Source organism: Mesoplodon densirostris, chromosome 15 (assembly GCF_025265405.1).
Source record: "Mesoplodon densirostris isolate mMesDen1 chromosome 15, mMesDen1 primary haplotype, whole genome shotgun sequence".
Taxonomy (NCBI): Eukaryota; Metazoa; Chordata; class Mammalia; order Artiodactyla; family Ziphiidae; genus Mesoplodon; species Mesoplodon densirostris.
The window spans coordinates 12,858,548-12,884,534 of NC_082675.1; the positions used below are offsets into that span (position 1 = coordinate 12,858,548).

The 25,987-nt window shown below is 36.3% G+C and overlaps 1 protein-coding gene across 2 annotated transcripts in view; it reads left to right on the plus strand.

The window, feature by feature from the left end:
* MED13L (mediator complex subunit 13L) overlaps positions 1 to 25,987 on the plus strand; it is a 294,830-nt gene that overhangs the window by 39,257 nt on the left and 229,586 nt on the right. The gene's annotated exons all lie outside the window — the stretch shown is intronic.

The following is a 25,987-nucleotide window of genomic DNA, read 5'->3' on the forward strand; positions in this document are numbered from 1 at the left end:
ATCATAATTTTGTTAAGTACATCTACCCTTTTTAATATGTTGAATTTGTGAAAGTTATTAGATTGAAGCAAATGATCTTTTCTGTAGGTAAAAGTGGTTGTAAAGGATAGTTTTGTGTTTCAACCTAATATTAGAAAATATTTGAAACTTAATTAGAAAAATGAGTGGCATAAAGACAACTTTGTTTCAAGTGAGGGAGAATATGACAGGCAGAGCAATCATGAAAAAAGGATACCAGGGGAATATTTTAATTGGTAGTCTTACACACTGAGGATATTTTGCAATCTATTTCATTCTCTAGTATATATGAGTCATTTAATTTTGGCTAAAATAAATTTTATCAGAATCCTTTAATATTAAGATGATGGTACTATTATTTATAGCATTCTATTTTTTAGGGACATTTTACTGTTCTTTAAAATGCTTTTTAGTTATGTTATTAGGCATTTCCCTTTGTTTTTACAGTGTAGCCCAAATAGCATCCTATTAAGAAACCTCACAAAGCACCATCTTGAATTTAAATGTATAAAGTAATCCCTACAGAAAGAGAATAAGCCTATGGGATACACGCAGTTTTATACTAGACTTTTTGTTTAAATGCTTTGAATACCTGTGAAATAGCCTGTGAGAAGACCAAGACACATTTATAACCTGTTCCTGTCACTTGGATAAACACTTCTGGGCTCTTGTTTGGGGAATTGCTATTTATATTGTATGGCATAGTGGTTCAGAGGCTTGGGTTTGAATCCCTGCTTGTTGACTTGCTAGCTCTATATCCTTGGTCAAGTTATTTAACTTATCCGTGCTTCAGTTTCCTCACTCTAAATTGGGTTATAAGGATAAAAAAAAAGTTAAAGTACTTAGAACAGCACAGAGAACGTTAATCTATAATTGTAACTCTTGCTGCTGCTACTACAATGCCAGCAATTAACTCAGACATCAAAACTAAAATATTTTGGCAATTGGTCCATTCTGTATAACATTCAGTATTTGCTAATGTTTGTCAAATATTAGTTTTCAAAGTATACTTTTAGGTTGAAGTAATCATTTTTGAGTTTGTTAATGTTTGGTGGAATAACTGGGAATAACAAAATATTAGAGAGGAGGGAAGATACCCTGCTCATAGGAAATTTGTCTAGATTTAGGCTGTAAACAGAGTTTCATAACAAACCTTAAATTATGTTATAAAGAGGTCAGAACTTTAAGATTTGACTCTGTTGGATCCCTGTAAAGTAGATTAGTAACTTAACTGCCTTCTCTGCATAGTGGTATTGAAGGGCACTGGCTGAACACTGAATATATGCATATTTCCTTCCTTGTGTCCATCCATAAGTACCTGTATCAGCAGGTCCAATTATAGGGGTTTAATGGAGTCTCTACCTTTGATAAGTTATAGTCTAGAAAGGGTATAAGACAAGCACACAAATATGTATAATGCAGAGAACACTGTAAGTATATAAGAGAAATATAGTAGATTGACTACTTTCCACATGAACAGACATTCAATTCCAGGACTAATGCATAGATAAGTGTTCTGTAAACTTACAGCAAGAACACTGTGAGCCCTAGTGAGAAGCCTTCTTGGTTTCTGGTCTGTTTACTCAGCCTCTATTAGGCAAGAGCTGTGATGCAGTCCTGGATATGTAAAATGAGTCCTCATCCTTAAGGAGCTCACAGTCTTACTGGGGAGGTAGCTAAATGACTCCATAATTATGATACAGTGGAGTAAGCAGCAACTGATTAAGTTAGGGATCTTGCAGAAGTATCAGATTCAACCTCAAGGGAAGAGAATAGGGAGATAGTGGTGAAGCTCAGAGTTGGTGAGACTTGAGGTGAGTCTTACAGGATACATGTGTTACCTAGGTTGGGACGGAACTTGTCCTAGTCAGAGGAAGTAGCTTCTATAAAAGGACCTGAGGGCAGTGAATGAATTGTGGGAAGGGCACGTTTGCCCAGAACATAGTGTGTGAGTGAGATAGTTGGGGGAAACTGAAAGACTGGGGAGGTGGGCCATAGTGTGGAGTACACTGAAGCAAGGACTTAATCTGATAGATTTTGAGGAATTGTTAGAGGTTTCTGATCAGGAAAGAGATACAATTAGATTATACATAAGATGAATATGGACAGGAAGACCATAATATTTTAATAAATTATTTTATTCTAAATTGATCTATGAACTTACACATTCTGTTTAGGATATAGATTTAGTGAAAAAATACCTGTGACTATATATTGAACGTTATATTGATAGTCTTTGCCAATTTTATTTTATAACTTTGCTCTTTTTGCTTGATTAAATTATTTCCCACATTCTCAATTTGAATTTTAGAGAATAATACAGTATGCTAAATTGACTTCTCCTAATCTACCAAACAAAATCATTTTACAAACACAATCTTTTGGCCATTTCATTGCCTGTTAGTCAGTAATGTGAAAGACGTGCAATCTTGAAACCCCAGAATGGTACAGACAGCAAGCATAGACTTCTAGGGGTTGGAGATGGCTTGACCCCAAAGCATTAGGAGTCCCTGGCCCAGAAGAAGTATCGTATACAGATTAGTAGTATGTGTGCTTAATAACATTTGTTGAATAAATGAATGAAACCTATCTTAAATGATTCTAACATAGCACAGTTTGTACTCTCAGAAGGTTGACTTATAATGAATACACTTAAAATTTTTAATGATTTGGTAATGTGAGGAGATTGAAACCTAGTTAAAAATAAGGCATTATTACTTCTGTTTTTAATTCCCAGTGAGGTATAAACATCCATTTTTTGGTATATGTTCTATAAAGAAATTTAGCTGTAAATACCTACTGTCTGTAATTTTAAAATTTAACTTATCTGTGCTGTGCCCTTTCCTTTTGATGATTACAAATAGACATGTAAATTGTAATGGGAATACATCTGTCCACCTCTATGATTGTCCCACTATGAGTATTAGATGATTGTCCCATTATGAGTATTAGAAATCTTAAGAATTGGCTTTATTATCATTGTAGAGGCAGATTGGCAGTTGTTAGCACTTTGTTGTTGTATTAGTCATAAGTATTGCCTTTTTCCATTTTTCAGTGTACTGTCACCTATGCGAGGAGCTGTGGGCCATTGCAAAAACAGCATTAGACATTAGAGAGCTAGGAAAAATGGATCTGGTTTTCTGACATTTACCAGTGTAAGATAATTTAACACTCTCATATTATTTTTTATACCACTGAACTGATTGCAAGCCTCTCGAAGAAGTGGACATTTTGTAGGGATGGAGAAGGGCTGAAAGAAGAGAGTGGAGAGCCAGTTTGCTATTATTATAATCTGCATATATAGATTATAGTCTGTAATCTCAAATGATGGGATTGATGTAACCTTTGTTTAGATATCTCCAAGGAAGGATCTAACTCCCTCCCCTCAACTTTTTATTTTGAAAAATATTTACACACATACATATGTATACCTTTTATTCTGGCTAAACCATCTGAGGGTAATTTACAGAGTTCATGAATCTTTACCCCTGAATACTTTTGCTTGTAACTCCTTTAAGAATATGAGACTTTTTTTTTTTTTTTAAAACATAACCATGATATAATCATACTCAAGAAATTTAACATTGATATAATTAAATTATCAACATTTCAGTCTACATCCAGTCTACATCCTCAGTCTTCTCCCAATAATGCCTTTTATAGCCTCCTCCCCCCAATCTGGTATCCAGTCAGAAATCACATGTTGTATTTAGATGTCTCCTCTCTTTAGTCTCCCCTAATTTAGAACATTCCCTAAGTTGTCGTTTTCTGCGGGGGATGATCCTTCAATGGTATGGATGTTATTTGAAGGGAGAAGTTGTCCTGTCAAATGTTCCATATTCTAAATTTGTCTAATTGTTTCCTCATGGTGAGATTCAGGTTAAACATTTTTGGTAAGAATATTGAGTAGATGATGTGTACTTCTTGTGGCATCACACTGTAGGCACATCATGTCAATTTGTCCCAGTATTGATCCTGCTAAGTTCGATTGCTTGGTTATGGTAGTGTCTGTCAGATTTCTCCAGTGTAAACATACCTTTTTACTTTTGTAACTGTTAAATAAATTTGGGGCAAAACTTTGAGACTCTGATTATTATTTCCCCAATAACTCTTCACTCTGGCTTGAGGAAAAACCTAACTTTGAGCCTGTTTAAAAATAACAGAAAACTTTAAAAAAAAATTAATTAACTTTATTTATTTTATTTTTGGCTGTGTTGGGTCTTCATTGCTGCGCGCGGGCTTTTTCTCTGGTTGCAGGGAGCGAGGGCTACTCTTTGTTGCGGTGCATGGGCTTCTCATTGCGGTGGCTTCTCTGTTGCAGAGCATGGGCTCTAGACGTGCAGGCTTCAGTAGTTGTGGCACACGGGCTCAGTAGTTGTGGCTCGCGGGCTCTAGAGCGCAGGCTCAGTAGTTGTGGCGCATAGGCTTAGTTGTTCCGCGGCATGTGGGATCTTCCTGGACCAGGGCTCGAACCCATGTCTCCTGCATTGGCAGGCGGATTCTTAACCACTGTGCCACCAGGGAAGCCCCCAGAAAACTTCTTGAATCATATGCTTTACAAAAGCAGTTAAAAGTTCAGATGAACACTATTCTTAAGTCATAAGAAAGAAGGGGGGCGGGCAGAGGAGAGGAGAAATGAAGAAAAACATTCAGGATATAGCAAAGGCAAACTATGATGGTAAAGCCAAGCTCTAAAAATTAATAGCCACTTATTGCTTAGCATACTAAAAAGAGAAGTATTGACATTGAATTTTCTAAAATCGTAGACAATAAAGTATGCACGAATGTATTACCATGTATGTGTATGTTATAGTTGTGAATTTTCAGTTGATTTTTGGTCATTTCTGGTTATCTTTGACTAAATGAAATGAATTTTAGTCAACATTGTGAATGGGTTTATTCTCAATTGAAATGAAAAACAATTGCTTTCTGTGAAAATAATGGCCCCTTTACATATAAAATTAACAGGAATGAAATTATCTTTAGGTAAAATGTCATTCAGCTTGAAAATTTCTTCTAAAGAGAAAATCTGATCCCTGACTTTCTACTCTGTTTTTATGTTTTTTTCATTATTGATGGTCCATTTATGATTCATGAAAATTAATCTCTGACTTGCTTGAAAAAGACTTTTTTACATTGTTTGCATTTATTTATTCTTCAAGTATACAAATCTTATGATTTTGAAAACAGGTGAATTGTATCATTCTACAGCATTCTATATTTGTAGTATTTTATGTATCAACATTTATATGAAGATTTCATCACATGGCATTAATAATTCTTGAGATTGTTAACACCATGTACCTGAAAAGTAAATTTTATTTTAATTTTCATATTTGCTATTACTTTGTGGAGAATAATATTCAATAGAAAAAAACACTTGTTTCAAGAGAAACAAGCACTTTGAGGGAAAACATGGACCCAGTGGTAAATGGTAGCTAGTTGTAAGTAGTTATAAAGTAAGTATTCCTTGTTTTCACTGTTCAGTTTTGAAAGAATTAGTTTGCTAAAAAACTATAAAATAGTAATAGCTTTCATTGTATGATTATCCAAATAATTCTACTGTATAATTACTGAAATATTAGATTTAATAGAAAATTATACATTTTATCCTTAAAAGAGAAAGTAAAATACTTATTAAGACTTTGGTAAGCAGTAAATTTATATTATAAAATTATGGTTAAGATCATAATCACTTCAGAATTCTTTCATATGAAGAATAGGAAAAGATCTAATGGATTAGAGAGAATTATTAAGCTAAATGTGCTTGGAATTGAGAGAATAAGCTAAAGTCTAACTTTTTTTTTTTTTTTTGCGGTACACGGACCTCTCACTGTTGTGGCCTTTCCCGTTGCGGAGCACAGGCTCCAGACGTGCAGGCCCAGCGGCCATGGCTCACGGGCCCAGCCGCTCCGCGGCATGTGGGATCTTCCCAGACCTGGGATCTTCCCAGACCGGGGCACGAACCTGTGTCCCCTGCATCGGCAGGCAGACTCTCAACCACTGCGCCACCAGGGGAGCCCAGTTATATAATTTTAAAATGGCATTTTTCAAAGACAAAGTTGATCTGTCCGCTCCAAAGATGCTTGGAACATAGTCACATATATACCCGCAATTACTTGAATTTCCTGTGCTAGTTGAAATTTCCATTTGGCAGCACATGGAATGCAGCCCTGTCTCACAGAGAATGCTTGAAGGGTCCTTCCACCTTCAGCAAATCACACCTTCTTGGCTAGAAACCACTTCTCATTCTCTTTTTCTATTTGTGACCTTAGCTCAGCTGGCATTCAGCAGAAGTATAGGTCACAGATTGTGGATTACTCCCTCCTATTCAATCTCACATATCCAAAATGAAACAGAGGCCAGGAGGAAATTTACCATTCTTTTGTTATCTTTTAACCTTTGTAGAGGTAGAGACCATAAGTATGATAAGTAAACTAAAAAAAAGATTGAGTGTTCACAGCATGTCTCTTCCTGTGATACTTGTCATGACAGACAAGTCATTTAAATTTGCTTAGTCTTTTATTCTTGGCTGTAATATGGGAATTACAGCTTTACTTTATGATACAACATGAAGTGAATACAAAAAGTTCATAGATTTTAAATGCTGTATAAATGCTTTTCATAGTCATATTTTTCCTTTAATGAACTCTGCTGTCAGAATATTTAAATCCTTATGAACTTATTTTATAATTCATAGTTTTGGTCATAATTTCTGCCTGTAGATAAAATTTGAATTCTTTTTCACCTGGCATTGTCAGTGTCATCTTAGTTAAATTATATGTAGCCATTTGATTTTTTAATAAGTTGTCTCTTATAACTGACTTTTCTGGCTTTGGCAGTACAAGGATGATTGATAATATCTATGCCTGTGCTGAAGGGATTTTAGAATAAAAAATTAAAATTGTGTCCCATATTGTTTTAAATAGGGATTGTGGCCTGATCCTTGATAATTATGGTAAGTGTATGGTGTATGTGAATTATTAATTGACCAGAGTGTTTGGGACTTTTATTGACTGTTGCATATAGAGAATTAGCAAGAATATTTGATTAACAAGGATTACTACAGATTTGTGTTACATGCCATAATCAACCTATTTCTCTTTCCACATTTGGTTTTTTATTTGCAGAATAGTTTTTATTTATGCTTATTGTTTCTAATTTTATAGTAGGTAATAAACTAAGAATACATGATAGCTTGAAATAATTACATGTTGAAACTGGGAACCAGACAAAAATCAAATATTTATAGTTCACTTGTTATGTGCTAGGCATCATGCTGGGTGCTTGATGATCAATCTTGCATTGGAAAATAGTTTTCTTTCTTTTTAAATCTTAATTTGAATGATTCACAGGGAAAATGTAAGATTCTGCTGATACTTTCTGTACCTTGTTTTGTGTTTATTAAATTTATTTTTATTTAATATGTGGAATAGATTTAGTAGTTAAGAAATAAACAGCAGTCTTTACCATTTCGAGACTGTTAATGTAACTAGTTGAACACTAGAGGGACTGCAAACTAACCACTGACTTTTTAGTTCAGTAGTGTATTAATTGAGATGCTTTATTTAAATAGCAGAGCCACACAGCTTTTTCCAGCTGTTAGTTTTCCTAAGGTTAAATATTGTGTCCAGAAGTTTACCTGGCGTCTTATTTGGTTGATTCATTCTCAAGTGTATGGACTATAAAATTTAAGCTCTGCCAGTCTAGGTCTATCAAAGCAAAAAACCTTTGATTGGTTGTAGCCTTCTTTAAAACTCAGTCTATATATTTGTCCTGCTGAAAGAAGTGGGAAATTATATAAATAAATAGTTTTCTGTTGGAAATCTCTGAGTAGAAGAAAATAAGAGTTTGGAAAAATATTCATTGGAACAATAATTCAGATTATTATTGTATGGAGATTTAAAATGATTCTATGATTATTGAATATGTATTTTGTGAAAAGATTCATCAGTTTATAATAACACCGACAGAGCTAAGGTAGTCCATACATTATAGTTTTGGTCTCTATAGGTGGCTTTACAGATATTTTTGCTATTTCACATGAAAAGATGTTTGGCAGTTGAACTTAATTTGAGAAGAGCTTTCTGGAATTCAGTCTTTAGGCATTAAAAGGTTGAATACTTCTTGAAGAAGAACTGTGGTTCAGTTTTGCTATTAACATTTTACTCTCAAAATTATTTTGCCTTGGAAATGACGTAAATTTGAAATTACAAAATTTAAATTACAATTGGTGTACAATAGATGAATGCTTTTGATTTGTTGATTTGGTTTGTCAGCTATCCAGGGATTTTATTTGGGGTCACATTATGAACATAAAAAAAGAATCAATCTCCATATTTATATATTTCTCTTTAAGAAGTCCTAAAGATTCATAAAATGAATGAGTTGGGTGTAGAAATCTTTATTTTCTTCTGAAATAAATTTATTTCATCATTTTTATATTTGTAATGCTGATCTAAAGTTTATCCCCTAAATAGTTTGTTATAGTACTGGAACACTGGTAAAAATAGACATCTGCCTTTACCCTTAACAGTTTGCTAGATTTTTTTCAATGTGGCAGAAATATGAACTACACTAATAACATAAATTTAATTATTCATGTTTGTTTTAACTTCATTTTCCTTGATTATATATTTTAAAAATTAAGTATAAATTAAAAATAAGTCCAGTTATATATAGGAAAAGAAAATTTTAAATCCCATCTCTTTATTATTAATATTCTGTTTGATTCCAGAATATTTTGAGCTGACTAAAATGGTGTATGGAATTGACTATTATATCTTAAATATCCATTGATACCATTCTAACTTATAAGAACTGTGATATAAATTCTTCGTGTGTGTCTGTGATATAAATTCTTAAGGTATACATTTGTTTAGATCATTTAAAAATTATATATGTATCCAGTTCATTTGTGTTCCTTTTATAATTGGCAGAGTCTTTAAAGTTATCCTTTGTGGGCTCTTGGATTTCTGAAAATAGTGAGGAAAATATAAATTATCATGGAATTCTAAATGTAGTCAGTTCTTTGGTAAAACCAGCATTAGAATATTTTACTGCTAGTCTTAAGTGCTTTGCAAAATGCTGATAAGTATTGTATTAAATTACAGAATTTGTCTTGGGTTATTTGAAGAAGAAATTTGATATTAGAGAGTCTTAAAAATTTTATTTATTTAATTTATTTATCTTTGGCTGTGTTGGGTCTTCCTAGTTGTGGTGAGTGGGGGCTACTCTTCGTTGCAGTGTGTGGGCTTCTCATCTCGGTGGCTTCTCTTGTTGCAGAGCACGGGCTTTAGTCGCGCGGACTTCAGTAGTTGTGGCATGCGGGCTCAGTAGTTGTGGCTCGCGGGCTCTAGAGCGCGGGCTTAAGTTGCTCCACAGCATGTGGGATCTTCTCGGACCAGGGCTCAAACCCATGTCCCCTTCATTGGCAGGTGGATTCTTAACCACTGCGCCACCAGGGAAGCCCTAGAGTCTTTAACAACTTCATTATTGTTTTCTCAGAAGTGTGGTCTCAATGTCATAAAAAAATCCTGGTGTGTCAAGTATGAAACTGTTTTCTGGAGACTGAATTTCTGGAAAATGCCAAAAAGTACAGAGTACCAAACTGTGAATTGTAGAGTTAGGATAAAGGCATGTTGGATATAAAAAGCATGTTTTTATTGTTGATGTTGGCTAGTTGACATAATTATAATTGTTGGCATTGCAGGAGTTGTCTTCAAGTGCCTGTTGTTGTTGTTTTAATTAATTTATTTTTGATTGCATTGGGTCTTCGTTGCTGTGCGGGCTTTCTCTAGTTGTGGCGAGCAGGGGCTGCTCTTTGTTGCAGTGCACGGGCTTCTCATCTTGGTGGCTTCTCTTGTTGCAGAGCATGGGCTCTAGGCGCGTGGGCTTCAGTAGTTGTACACGTGCACTCAGTAGTTGTGGCTCGTGGGCTCTAGGGCGCAGGCTCAGTAGTTGTGGCACATGGGCCCAGCCGCTCTGCGGCATGTGGGATCTTCCCGGACCAGGGCACGAACCCGTGTCCCCCACATCGGCAGGCAGACTCTCAACCACTGCGCCACCAGGGAAGCCCCGTGCCTGTTGTTTTGAACAGAGTTATATTTAGGGGCAGTGTGTAATAATTGTTTTGACTTGGTTATATTTAGAGGCAGTGGGTAATAATTGCCTAATATATTGAATAATAGATTTAAAGAGAGTTTTTTGCTTATAGAGCTAGATTAAGGTTGAGATTAAGGGCACTATTAAGGAAAGTTAGAAGAATTAAAATCCTGTCTTTTATTCTGTGTTTTAGCTTAAAAAAAAAGAGTGTTATTTGAGGTAAATTTGATCACCGAATGCCTCTGGGTTAAAATAAAATTCTGTACCTCCTAAAATGATCTGGCAAAGGTTTAATTAGAAAAAGACTAATTAGATAGTTATTTTACTGAATCTCTTTGTATTATATCTCTCATACTTGGAGGAGGAGTGAAGTGTAGAATTCCGTTCAACACGCATTTGTCGAGTGCTAGGCAGTCCTGTGTGCTGGGAATGCCATGATTATTGCCTTCTAGGATCTTGACATATGTAATTACTTGTTCATTTTCCCAGAAATTTAATTAATGAAAATTTGAATTTAGATCATCTTATTTTGATATAATTCTCAGGAGCTTGTGAGGTTTTAGTGAGTTTTCTTTACTCTTGCTTTTTGTTTATTCAATCTTCAGGTATTATGGTACTTTGAACATGGGCCAGATAACATGCTAGGTATTTGGCATTCACTGGTAAATTGGACAACTCAGTTCTTGATCTCTCAGATTTATTCTTTAGTGGGACATTAGATAAGTACACAATACAGTGTGATAAATGCTCTGATACGGGTAGTACTTCTGTTCATGTTTTGTTTCTCCTCCAAGTTCCTTCTGTGACATCAGGGATTTGTTTCTTTAGTTTAAAATGTTTAGCCAGCTAAGTTTTTCGAGTTTTTGTCTTTTTTTTTTTTTTTTTTTTTTTTTTCTTTTTGCGGTATGTGGGCCTCTCACTGCTGTGGCCTCTCCCGTTGCGGAGCACAGGCTCCGGATGCGCAGGCCCAGCGGCCATGGCTCACGGGCCCAGCCGCTCCGCAGCATATGGGATCCTCCCAGACCGGGGCACGAACCCGCATCCCCTGCATCGGCAGGCGGACTCTTAACCACTTGCGCCACCAGGGAGGCCCGAGTTTTTGTCTTTTGTAAGATGCCATCTTGAGATGATAGAAAGATGAGCTAGACATGGACTTTTTTTTTTCCTGTGAGAAGAAGATGATTGAACTTTAGTACTAATCTATGTTTGAAACTCAAGGGGTATGTAGTTATGGTTCAAGACAGCTAAATTTGCAGGTCCAAAATATAAAGTTAAAAAACATTGCTTATTTATCTTTTCCTGCATCCCAAAATTGTCTTTCCATGTTGAGTACTTAGTAGCAAAAGACAGATGGTTATAAAAACTCAACTTCTCTCTCTGGGCTCCTGCTTCTTTTCCACATAGGTTGTTACTTTCATCTAGATAGATAGGTGCTCAAGCAACTTCTTAGTCGTGCTCATGTGTTGCACTGTCTTTGTTCGGTAGTGATAACCTTCAGAGGGTGAGAGCAACATTTCAACCCAATTGAGTGAGGGTCTTCAGTTAATATTCTATAAAGCTAAAGGTTAAGACTTCCCAAGTTATCAGGTTTGTCAAAAATGTCAGAATATTAAAGCTTTCTTCGAGTGCAAGACAAATGGATTTTGCCCAAAATTTCCTGTCCTTAATATCAACTTTGCTATCATATATTATTATGACATGTTTTTATGTATTACACATACCAGATCTCTTTGTAGTTAGATACATCTTTGTTGGGGATTTTCAGTGTCAAATCAGACATAGTAATAGCATGTTGGTCTTTGCTACAGTTACTGTCTCTCAAGCCACCGAATTTCTCTTGACCAGCTGTAGTTCTCTTATGTTGAAGATGATGTTTGTTGAGTAAGGAATGCAAGAGGATGGATTCAATACTCAGCGTGGCTCGTGCTTCTTACATTGACCAGTAAAGAAAAATGATGCTTTTGAGAGTTGGTTTGGGACATGTGACTTTAAGGGGCAGGAGGAAGAAAAGATAATCTAGTAAAAGTGACTAACCAAGGGCAAAGGCAAAGTAGAGAAGTATTAGTATTGGTCATAGCTAGAATTTCAGCTTGGCTGTTGAGAAGGGTGTGATGAAGAGAAGAGGAAGAAATAAGATTGGAAAGGTAGTTCAAATCAGATAACAGGGGACCTTGAGTAGTGGGTCAAGGCATTAGCACCATTCGGTAGACCATTAGTAGGATCTGTTCAGGGTCTTGAGCAGTTAGAAGGATTAATCTGGGCTGCAGTATGTTAAATAAATTGGAACAAGGAAGTTGGTGGCAAGGAGAATATTAGGAGTCTGTTCTATCATTCTTGGTGAAATACAAGAGCCATTAAATAGCTGTTTTGTATATTTTTAATCACATCTATTTTTTTGATTCTTTAGTATTGAATTTATGTGTGTTTTAATTTATTGATATTAAAATTAATCAACCTGAAGTGTAGGGAAAGAGGCTGAATCCACATTTTGACTATTAAACATACTTTGAACAATTACTCTGTCCTAAATACTGTGTTAGGCATTGTGGATCTAAAAGTAAGAAAGATATGATCCCAGGGCTTTAGGTTTTTGTATTTTAACAGGATAGGAGAAGTTGAATTGAATTGAGGCTGATTAACTCCATTTGTTCAGGGCTTACAGGATATGTGGTGACTGGATAGGGGAGGGTGGTTGAGGCTGGAAAGAGATAGATAGGAATCAGGTTGTGCAAGGCTTCCTTGGGTTTACCCCTGAGACGGTAGACAGAGCCACTGAAAGTTATATGGAATGCATGGTGACCGATTTCTCTAAGACTGCTGAGAAAAATAGCCTATAAATATGCTTTTGTCATTTCTGAAAGAAAGATATTAGGGAACGTTCACTTAGAGGAAGTATTGATTATCATTTAGACAACTTCATTTGCGGGTGAGAAAGAACAAAGGTCGTATTATAATATGCTAGATTATTGAGCATAACTAAAGCAAAAATAAAAAAATTTTAAACCACCCCCCTTCCCCCCAAATGTTTTTATTGGGACATTTAAAGAATTAACCTATTATTAGTTCAGTTTGTACATATATAATGATATCCTTTGAAATTTTTATGTAGATTTTGATAATTTGTAAGATTAAGAGTGCCCCCAAAACATTAGGATACACTATTTGATAGTAGTTGTATGAAGCCAGATTGGTGGGCATACATTTTCAAATAAGGCAGCCTGAATTTAGTTTGTCAGTCCAATAAATGCATATATCTGTGGGGCGGCAAAGGTTATTATGTATGAGGATATTTTTTAGTGATAAAGTAGCGCAGAGCTTACCAAATACACTTTGGGGCCACTTTATAGCAATTACAATGAGTTAGATAAAAAGTTTTTAGTTGTATTTACTTTTGCATATGTTGAATAAAGTGATTTTGAGCTAACATTTTTACTCATTCCTATATTTAAGATGTTTGATAGGAAACCAAGAAAAAGAAGCTGTTTCTGAAAACCATGTTTTCCTTAGATATTGCTGATGCATGAGTGGGGGGTTATTTTAGTGTTACTTCTATTTCAGCCAAATTGGGGATGAATATAAATGTAGTATTGAAGTTTTGATTTGGGGTTAATTGGGTTTTTAGTTAATATTTTGAAAATACTTGATCCAGCTTCACACCTTTGAAATAGGTGTTGCAAAGCTTTTTTTCCTTTTCCTTTCCTTTTTGTTTTTTAAAAAATCTTTTTACAGTCTAAGGGAAGATAGATGGTTTCTTTGTAAGTAATTCCAGTTTCATTAAGTGGCTCTTGACTCTCAGAACTGAGTTATTACATAACAAGATGAGTCAGATGGGAAAGAAATAGTTTAGTATTTTGTTGTTGTTGTTACCATGACTACAACATATTGGCAGGAGAATATTATATTTTGTAGCTATTATTTAACCTGACCTGTTGATTAGAAAAAAAAAGTTTCAGAACTTTGTATCCAGTAGAGTTGTTTACATCACTAAGGAATCCTATACTTTACTCTGTGACTTAATTGTACTTTTAGAGATACCTCAGGTTTTTTGTTTTTTCCTTAAGGGGGTATGTGTGTGGGGGGAGGGGGTGACAGAGGGAATCTATACAAGATGGATGTAATGCTTTTTTGCCTAGATACAAACTTTAAATTCTGGGCTTATGAGCATTTCTTGGCTTTTCTACCTTGTAACTAAATTTAGTCTTCACCAGAAATATGACCTTTGAAATAAAAGAATCTCTTATTTGGTAGTGATCATTATGTGCAAGTAAATCAGAAGCATCAAATTTAGGAATTTGGAAGAATAGGTTGCAAAATGGTAGGCAAGGGGCTTCCCTGGTGGTGCAGTGGATAAGAATCTGCCTGCCAGTGCAAGGGGCACGGGTTCAATCCCTGGTCCAGGAAAATCCCACATGCCGCGGAGCAGCTCAGCCTGTGGGCCACAACTACTGAGCCTGTGCTCTAGAGCCCGTGAGCCACAACTGCTGAGCCCGCACACCACAAGTACTGAAGCCGTGTGCCTAGAGCCCGTGCTCTGCAACAAGAGAAGCCACTGCAACGAGAAGCTCGCTCACCACAATGAAGAGTAGCTCCCACTCACCACAACTAGAGAAAGTCTGCGTGCAGCAACGAAGACCCAACACAGCCAAAAAAAAAAAAAAAAATGTTAGGGAAAAAAGTAACCTGTACTGCAGGAGAAACTTGCAAATAATTTTAGTATTTATTTATTTTTTAGTTCTAAAATATTTTGCCTTCCATACTTGCTTTTGCCTTTGATTTGGAAGCAAAGGTAAAAACTCATGGTTTGTTTTTATACAGCCGGGAGGTCTCACCTCCCTCTCTGTTCCCCTTCCTTTCCCGTCTGTCTCTCAGTCCATTGGTCCCTGTATCCTTGTGAAGGGGAATTGGTGGGAAGAAAACCTGCTTGGTTTATTGAAGGAGAATGAAAACTGAAGTTTAAACTGTAAAAGTTCATCAGGCCATGCAAATTACTGGAGCAGTATGTTTTATACTTCATTTATAAAATGGTTTTTCTTCCAGTATTGGATTAGTTTTGAGATGCTAGTATTGAGACTATAATTGATAATGGTAGCTGCTTTATTTTTTTAGGATAGCCATAGCAGCATCCCAGAAGACAGTCTACTTGATCTAACGGCAGCATGTCAAGGAGTTGCCTTGAGCATTACCCCTCGACTTCTGAGATTGTATTGGGATTTTTAGTTTCAGAAGGAAAGCGATAATATATGTTATAGTTCTCTCAGTGTCCTTTCTGCTGTAGTTCTGTTGTCTGTGAGAACTATATATTTTTAGGAATCACTTGAGTTTCCTGATATTATATAAAGCCTGTTTTTGTTTTTTTTTGTATAATTTGATTATTAGGGCAGAACATTCGATTTTGTTTCCTGTACATGTGTTTTGCTCAGGCTGTAGGTTAAAATTTTGTGTGTGTGTGTGTGTGTGTTGTTTTTGTTTTTTGTTTTGGCTATATGAGTTGCAGGAGATGAAGTGTGAATACTGTATTAGGTTGGAGAAGTAGATTTTATTTTAACATGCTCCATATGTACTATATTTATGGAATAGTTTTAACTATCTGTAATTGTTTGGCTTAAAAAAAATCATTCTAGTAGAAAGGCCAAGTTATAAGAAATATCATCATAGTTGAAAAGACCAGAAAAAAATTGTGGGGTCAGATTCTGTAGTTCTCAGAAGTTTTGATGATTTCAGATGAGAGAAGGTATCTTGAGTTATATTTTTCAAATAGGGAAGTAATAATAATATCAATTTTAATCATTTATAAAAATTAACTTAATATCATTATTTTCATTTTTTATAAATTTATTTATTTATTTTTGGCTGCGTTGGGCCTTTGTTGCTGCATGCGAGCTTTCTCTAGTTGTGGTGAGTGGGGGCTACTCTTCGTTGCGGTGCGCAGGCTTCTCATTGCGGTGGCTTCTCTTGTTGTGGAGCACAAGCTCTAGGCACACGGGCTTCAGTAGTTGTGGCTCGTGGGCTCTATAGAGTGCAGGCTCAGTAGTTGTGGTGCACGGGCTTAGTTGCTCCGCGGCACGTGGGATCTTCCCAGACTAGGGCTTGAACCTGTGTCCCCTGCATTGGCAGGGGGATTCTTAACCACTGCACCACCAGGGAAGCCCTTAATATCATTATTAAACAATTAGCAACTTAATCTCGTGGGTTTCTAAGAGGATGTTATTTGCAAACTTTAAAATTTAATTACAGAAGTATAATATGATTATCTGGTAGATTTGGCTTCCTCAGGGAAAATGTTATATATACACTTAATTTAATAAACATTAAAAAAAAGCTGTTTTTCATTATTTCAACTTATTTCAGTGGTTATTTATTGAACTACTATAGTCCTGTTCACATGTTGCCTTACAGTGTTCTTAAGAATATGTTAAAATATTCTTAGAAAATGTTACCTAACAGAGCCATGTATAACAAAGTTTTAAAACTGAATGTAATGAAAGATTAAAATATGATACAGACAGTAGTATAATTGAGAAGGAAACTTTTTAATAGAGATGTAGTGATTGGCACTTTGGGACCTGTGATGAGTAGCTACTTTTATTTTTTTGGCCGTGCCACGGGGCTTATAGGATCTTAGTTCCCAACTAGGGATTGAACCCGAGCCCCGGCAGTAAAACTGCCAAGTCCTAACCACTGAACCGCCAGGGAATTCCTGCTTTTATTTTTAAACAGGTTAAACTAAGAAAAATCTTGGAGCTTTCTGATTTATTTTTTATTCTATTCTTTTGTCACTTATCTTTCTTGCATATCATAAAAATTATTTCTGACTCCAAAATTCAGCTGTCTTAAAGTATAAATAAAGCAATTTTGGGGGTATGCCTTTCAGTGCAAAGGACCCTGCATGGCTGATGTATAGAGAGATGTAGTCAAGAAAAAAATTTTTTTCTGACTTTATGCCTCAGTCAGCCATATTAAAGGTACCTTTTATCTGTAAAGCTTCCTTCAACAATAAAATATCAGATTACTCATTTTGACTCTAGGGTTGCATTATTTGGCGTGGTAGCTACTTACTGTGTGTGGTGTGGCTATTTAAATTTAAATTAATTAAAATTAAATAAAATGAAAAACATAGAACCTTTATCACACAACATATTTCAGGTGCTTAGTTGCCATACGTGGCCACCCCGTTGGATAGTGCAGACCTTTCCATCACCACAGAAAGTTTGATTGGCGGGGCTGGCTGGTCAAGGGGGCAAAACCAACAGTGGTTGGAAATGGCAAAAAGGCCATTTTTGACACCATCTTTTTAAGGCAGAGGCACTAAAGGGTTCTAACAGGCCATTGATCAGGGGAGTGTGGTAGAAAGTTTTCTTCATCTGGCTGGGGGCTTAATAAGGGTATCCTGAAGTTTTCCCTAAGTCCTCCCTTGGCCCCTCCCTCTTTTCTTCTATCTGTGTGTTTCCTCCTTTTCTTCCTTTTTGAGATGGTGGTGAACTTATTATGCAGGGAATTAGTTTTCTTGATGATTTTTCTAGGCTTTTCAAGTTTATAGCTTCAAGTGGTAAACCAAAGAGTGCTTTTCAACGTCTACTTTTCACATGATTTATCTTGATCTCCTGATGAGCTTTCATTTATAAATACCTCTCCACTTCCATTAGCTTTAGGTAGAGCTTTCTTTATTCATGATCTTGCCAGTTTACTATTTACATTTTTCCTAAACCCAGGCAGGATTTGTGAAGGCTTATTTTGGTACAGTTCTGCTTGTGTGCAAATATAAATATGATAGATTAATTGTGCCAGTTTTGGATTTTAGAATCCTTGGTGGCTTTTTTGTAGTCTGTTTGTGCAATGAATGTTAGGTGCTATACAGAACATACACATTTTCCCTGAAGGACATGTGGTTGGATTTTAGGGGTCTGTGATACCATTATGGAAACGTCATATATGTTGGTTACCTTCTAAGATTGATTTTGGGCCGTTTGTTCTACTTTGGGGAAATGGTAGAAAGATAATTAGGAGCTATGATATGTATTGCATGAAATAAGGCAATTCATTCAATAAACATTTACTAAATGCCCTCAGGTTTGGGAAAAGTGAGAATGTTATTCATACCATTTGTTTAGTGGTTTCTGTGATTTCCTTTAGAATGTAAATGTGGCAGCATTTCAAAGCAGTCTGCTTTCCTTCAGTGTAGCTGAAGTTCCAGATGTGCAATTTAACTTTCACTCTATCCTGAAATGATTTCACTGAAGATTCTGATCCTTTGAATGTAGTATAGAGAATGTCTGTGTGCTATTGTGGTGATTGGAATTCATTTTGAGGTGCCTCTGCTAACTAACGAGACTTATGAGGCTTATTCTTTTTTTTTTTTGGTGGTACGCGGGCCTCTCACTGTTGTGGCCTCTCCCGTTGCGGAGCACAGGCTCCGGACTCGCAGGCTCAGCGGCCATGGCTCACGGGCCCAGCCGCTCCGCGGCATGTGGGATCTTCCCAGACCGGGGCACGAACCCGTGTCCCCTGCATTGGCAGGCGGACTCTCAACCACTGCGCCACCAGGGAAGCCCATGAGGCTTATTCTTTAGAGTAAACCCGCCTGCCCTCCCTCCTGTGATGCTATATCTCATGTAGTGTGTAAGTTGAAATGGGAAGGGAAAGCAGTTGAATTTGTCTTCACTTAAATTGGCTTAGTGTAGTTTGTGGCAATTGACTGCCCATAACATTAGAGAAATTTAGGGGAAAAATAGTTAACTTTCTTAGAGTTTTTAGAAGAGTATTTCAGGAGGAAGGCTAATTTTGGTTATGCCATGGTTAAGTGTTATTAGCGTTAAGAGCCTAGATTAGAGTAGAACCACTTGAAAATCTTCAGGGCTTACCACAGTTTGAGGACTCTGTATCATTTGAGAAAGTGTCATTTTGGTTTTATTTTGGGTTTGGGACCATGTAAGTAGGTCTGGAACAGATCTCACTGTGGTAGGAGGTTGGCCCTAATAATTATCTGACCACTCCCTTAGCAGTTGATAGAAAGCAATGAGGAATAGTAAGAAAATTACTTAGGAAGGAAAGCATGGTAGAGGATAGTTGGATTTATATACTCTAGTATGTAAACTGGGAAAAGACCAGTGATTTTTTTTTTTTGAGTCAGAGTTCAAAAAAAGTGTGGGATGCTCTTGGTTAGCTGGACAAGGCATCAGAAAAGTCCTGAGATCGATCATGCAGCACAGTTGTAGTAGTAATCTTTTTTTTTTAAACAAAGCCATAAAATTTAAGAGGAATAAACCTCTAGCTTGTGTGATTTTTCACGGGACGATTTAAAAATATTTCCTCAGTGTGGCCTTAGGGCTCTCATTAGTCCAAAATAGAAGTTATTAAAGGATGTTGAACGTTGAGGTGTTTGTCCTTGGTTTGTAATTTTTACTCAGGAATCAGAAACTTCAAGGCTTTCCCCTCTCTGTAATATACTTGCAATACTTAAAGTCCACTGGTAACGGGTACCTAAAATGTTGGCAATTTAAAAAACCATTAGACTCTCAGCAGTCCCCTTAGTCATTGATAGTTCTTGCATAGGTTTTTTTAAAAAACCAGGACATGTATATGTAGACACGTTGATTGGAATGCATAAAATATACACGACGACCCTTTTTGGGGAGGGGGCCGTTAACATTTCCATCTTTTATATCACACTTTTGACCAGGTAACACCGTTTCTTCTTTTTTCTTTCCTGATGCTTTACTCTTCATACAGAATATATGAATTAGTTTTTGCTTCCATTCCCCTATGAATAGAACATTTGAATCTTATTAGAGTTATTATTGAAATGGCAGGTGTGATGTGACTAGTATTTGAAGAAAACTCTTTAATTTATGGAGTGAGAGTCAACTGTTCTTCAAAAACTGACCTGTGAGTTTTTATTTTTGAATGTTTTGAACTTGTGGATTTAAACACATTGTTTCAGTCAGTTGCCGTTGTCCTCCTTCTTGATGTTTAAATTGTCTTGTCTTTGGTCAGTAGAAGCCTATGCAAGATGGCTTCTGGGTCCTTTTTGATATAACTCTAGCACTCATTGATACAGTCTAGTAATAACCCATGTCTTTGTTCCCAAGTAACTGATGAGAAGAGGTCTGGTCCTAATTGAGTGTCAACTAGGTGAAAAGAAGCTAGGGGAAAAGAGGTAAAAAAAATGACTTGGAAGACAATTTTTTTGCAGTACATGTTTTTGAAGTGCCATCTTATTTTTCATGCATTATTGGAATACACTAGGGTTTTATGCTAAGTTAGGTTCTGTTAAGTTCACTTCTCTCTCAAAGTAGACAGATTTCAAGATTGTGGTCCATAAAATCTTCATCTGTATGCAGACACTTCAAGTTATGTTGACTTTTGGAAGCAGATCACTAGTTTATTGTGATATAGTACATCATTGACCTTTGGAAGAGATGCATCTTGAAGCCTTCTGAAAGTCCCATTGTTTTGCAGATACCATTATTACATAGAATTTTCCTCCGTAAAATATAATTTTTGCCCTGGCTGTTCCACTTACCAAAAATACTTTTGCAGATTACTTTTTCTTGTTTCTCACTAAGCATATGGTTCACTGGTTCAGTTCGTAAGTCTGAGTGGTCCCCAATGACTTTCCTCCCTTGTATTTTTGGCTAACACTGGTCATTCCTTAGACCTCTTCACATCTACCACCAGGTTTAGCAATTGGCTGGTTTTTTATTTTTATGTCCATTTCTGATTAGAAAAAAAACTTTTAAAACAATAACTTCAGGAAAGTTTCTGTATTTCTGGCAGCAAGTAGAGAGAAATAAACAGCAAAAAACTGTAAACAATCCACTTGTGGGGCTTATTTGCAAGTGAAATGACTGCTCCCTTTCACCAACCTCACTGTGCCAGCAGTTCACATTCTAGCCTTTGCAAAATTGCAGGTTACTACATTTCAGTGGCCCTTCTTTTGCGTCTTGAGTAGTTGAAAGTAAAAACTTTTAATCTGTCAGTGCCAAGGAATTTCTGTTTATTCTTACTTTCATATGTGGGTTTTCTTTGGAAAAAATTCAAAGCAATTCATTTGTAAATTAACACTAACTTTAGCAATAATTGGGTTGCAGGGATTTTATGATTCTAACCATATTAAAGTTCTTACAAGAGACATAGAAGAATTAAACTGTGTATTTCTGTATCTGACTTTGTTAGTTTTCTGGTATTTCCCTCTAAAACTTCATGAAGATAGCATTTTAGATGTTACCTTTGTCCCAAGGTGGGGATAAATGTAATGGTATAATTTTCTGACATCCTGCTTATCTGGAAACATATGTTTGTGATTTCTTTGGGTTATTGCTTGCTTTTTTTTAAAATTTGGAAATCTCATCAGTTTATAAGTTACTGTAGCTATTGTCATATTTTGGTGCATTACCTTCTGTCATCCATGTTTTCTACTCTCATCCTACCACCACCATTTTTCATAAACTCTATCAATTAGTAATGTCATGGTCTGAACGCGGGTTGGAAAAGAATTTCCAGACACAAGGCAGAATGTAAAGAAGAGAGAATTTATTAGAGGGAAGGGTCGCTGCCAGAACAGCCGGCTGACTTCCTAGTAGTCTGGGAGAGTCGAGCCCGAGCATGTGCTATTGATCAGTTTTTATAGCCAGAAAACAAAGGAATGATCTGAGGTGAAAATTTCATTTACTAATTGGTTGAGGCACATATACCTTTCTTTTGTAGGGTGGGAGTGGGACAGGGCATATGCCTTTCCTTATTTGGGACAGGTCCCATTGCCCAGGTGGGCGTCATCCATGGGGGCTCAGGAATTTCATAACCATCTCAACATGGTTGGAGGGCAGTTAAGAGTCCGGTAGGGGCTGTAATGCTGAAACTTTTTCAGGCAGGGTCGTCCTTTGTCTTTGAATCACCATTGTCCTTGGAGTACCACAAGTAACATTTCCTGCCCATAGAAGTAAGAAAGTAAGAATGATTGTTTGGACCTATCATTAAGGAAAGGCTAAATGTTTATTGGTTTTTCTAAAACGTCTTTAAAAGTGAATCTCTTGCATTGTCTTTGAAGATATATAGATCAATTTTGGTACTACATTTGAAAACCATGGTTAAATATATTTAATACTTCAGCTGTGTGATTGAGAATTCTTCTTGATATAGAAGAATTTTGAAATTTTGAAGTTTATAAAATGTTTATTGCATATTTTGTTCAATGAATTTCATTTAGAAATTCTTTTGGTGGAATAAAATTGTGTCCATAAAATACTTAATTGAGTACAAGGACTTTATCTCTCTCCTCCCCTCCTTTAAATTTTTGCTATCAAATACTTTAATATGTCTGTAATTTTCAAGTTATAGTTTCTTTCAAAGTTCGGTTTTAAATGTTATGTACCATAATGTTAAATATATCTTGATGCTGTAGTCATTGGGACTTCTTATTTAATCATTTATCCCTCACTGTGTTGCTTTTGGGGGATCCCTATGCTATAATAATTTACAGTTGGGGGGTCCCTTTAGTTGTAATGCCAGGCTTTCAAGTTTATAGCATTTCAAACTTTTCTTAGTTCTGACTGAAAGAGTTAATGAGTTTCAGTAAGAGTTTTAACATTTAATAAAGAAAGTCATCTTTATTTTACCCATTCTTTTGAATTATGTTGAGGCTTTCAATTAACTTTTATAGGTGGCACCACACCATGATATTACTTGAGAAGTAATGCTAGGTATCTCTTGCAGTATTATTAAGTAGATGTAGCCTATCATTGTATCTACTGCAAAAGCAAATTTCTCTAAAGCAAATCTCATTTTACTGTTGAATTCCAGTTCAAAATGATATTCATGAACTTAGAGAATGTCAGAACTTTAAGAACTGTTTATTTTGTGCATCATTTGCCAGCATTTATAACCAGAACCTACTTGTAAGACAAAATCTTACATGGAACACTTAACATGATTTTTACCTTAATGTAAAACCAAATCATACATAAAAAATACAACTGTTACTTTTCCTGCTTGAAGATGGTGTGAAGACATTGGTCCTGAGACCTATGAGGTACTTTCACAGGACCTGAGAGTTCAGAGGAATGTGGTTTGAAAGCCACTGATTTTAGTGCATACTCCGCCCCTCACCTCCCCCTACCACACACACATACCTTGGCCGGTGAGGAAACTCATACTAAAGGTCCCACGTAGATTTCTGTGGAAAGCAATCGTGAATCAAATCTGAAAAGTTTTAGCAAAGCTCATTCCTCTGGTTTCCAGGTATTTAGCTTGGGTCCTGGCAAAAACAGCAGTGCTTTTGTAAAACTTTGTAATTTCTTTCTTTTGTCCTTCTTTTGCAAGATGTGTTTACATTTTTGAGAATCTTCTAGGTTTGCATTTACTCCCAAGCCTTTTGTGAGAAGGAATTTAAATTTTCCTAAAGCATTAAAATTGTCTTATTAAGGAAGACTTGAGCTATGGGGTGGATAGGGGTTGGTGGTTAATAGGGGAGATTAGGAGTTCCTTGTGCATCACGGCTCCAGGCAGCTTATTTATTTATTTATTTAAAATTTATTTTTTATTGAAGTGTAGTTGAATTACAGTGTTGTGGTACTTACTGCTGTATAGCAAAGTGCCTCAGTTTTATATATATATATGTGTATATATATGTATGTATATACACATACACACACATTCTTTTTCATATTCTTTTCCATTATGGTTTATCACAGGATATTGAATATAGTTCCCTGTGCTATACAGTAGAACCTTGTTATGTATCCATTCTGTATATGCCAGTTTGCATCTGCTAATCCCAAACTCCCAGTCCATCCCTCTCCCACCCCTCTCCCCCTTGGCAACCACTAGTCTATTTTCTATGTCCCCGATTCTGTTTCTGTCTCATAGATAGGTTCATTTGTGTCATGTTTTAGATTCCACATGTAAGTGATACCATATGGTATTTGTCACTCGCTTTCTGCCTTACTTCAGTTTGTGTGATAATCTCTAGTTGCATTCATGTTGCTTCACATGGCATTATTTCGTTCCTTTTTATGGCTGAGTAGTATTCCCTTGTGTATATATACCACATTTTCTTTATCTATTCATCTGTCGATGGACATTTAGGTGGTCTCCATGTCTTGGCTATTGTGAATAGTGCTGCTATGAATGTAGGGGTGCATGTATCTTTTTGAATTATAGTTTTTCCTGGATATATGCCCAGGAGTGGGATTGCTGGATCATATGGTAGTTCTATTTTTAGTTTTCTCAGGAACCTCCATACTGTTTTCCACAGTGGGTACACCAACTTACATTCCCACCAACAGTGTAGGAGGATTCCCTTTTCTCACACCCTCTCCAGCATTTGTTATTTGTAGACTTTTTTTTGTTTTGTTTTTGCAGTACGCGGGCCTCTCACTGTTGTGGACTCTCCCGTTGCGGAGCACAGGCTCCGGACGCGCAGGCTCAGTGGCCATGGCTCACAGGCCCAGCCTCTCCGCTGCATGTGGGATCTTCCCGGACCGGGGCACGAACCCGTGTCCCCTGCATCGGCATGCGGACTCTCAGCCACTGCGCCACCAGGGAAGCCCTGTTATTTGTAGACTTTTTAATGATGGTCATTCTGACCGGTGTGAGGTGGTACCTCATTGTAGTTTTGATTTGCATTTCTCCGATAATTAGTGATGTTGAGCATTTTTTCATGTGCCTGTTGGCCACCTGTATTCTTTGGAGAAGTGTCTATTTAGGTCTTCTGCCCATTTTTTGATTAGGTTGTTTGTTTTTTGTTGTTGTTGAGTTGTATGAGCTGTTTGTATATTTTGGAAATTAAGTCCTTGTCCATTACATTGTTTGCAAATATTTTCTCCCATTCTGTAGGTTGTCTTTTCGTTTTGTTTATGATTTCCTTTGCTATGCAAAAGCTTGTAAGTTTGATCACTTTTGTCTGATTATATGCCATTGTTTATTTTCCCATTTGTTTATTTTTGTTTTTATTTCTATTGCCTTGGGAAACTGACCTAAGAAAACATTAATATGATTTATGTCAGAGAGTGTTTTGCCTATGTTCTCGACTAGGAGTTTTATGATGTCATGTCTTATGTTTGGGTCTTTAAGCCATTTTCAGTTTATTTTTGTGTATGGCGAGAGGGTGTGTTCTAATAACTTCATTGATTTACAAATGGCTGTCCAACTTTCCCAATGCCGCTTGCCAAAGAGACTGTCTCTTTCCCATTATATATTCTCCCTTTTTAAAGATTAATTGACTGTAGGTGTGTGGGTTTACTTCTGGGCTCTCTATTCTGTTCCATTGATCCATATGTCTGTTTTTGTGCCAATACCATGCTGTTTCGATTATTGTAGCTTTATAGTATTGTCTGAAGCCTGGGATGGTTATGCCTCCTGCTTAGTTCTTTTTCTTCAGGATTGCCTTGGCAATTCTGGGTCTTTATGGTTCCATATGCATTTTAGGATTATTTGTTCTAGTTCTGTGAAAAAGGTCATGGGTAATTTGATAGGGATTGCGTTAAATCTGTAGATTGCTTTGGGTAGTATGGCCATTTTAACAATATTAATTCTTCCAGTCCAAGAGCATGGGCTATCTTTCCATTTCTTTGAATCATCTTCCACTTCCTTTATTAATGTTTTATAGTTCTCAGTGTATAAGTCTTTCACCTCCTTGGTGAGATTTATTCCTAAGTATTTTATTTTGGGGGATTGTGATTTTAAAAGGTATTGTTTTTTTACATTCCCATTCTGATATTTTCATTGTTGGTGTAAAGAAATTCAACTGATTTCTGTATGTTAATCTTGTATCCTGCTACCTTGCTGAATTTGTTTATTAGTTCTAGTAGTTTTTGTGTGGAGTCTTTAGGGTTTTCTATATATAGTATCATATCATCTGCATATAATGACA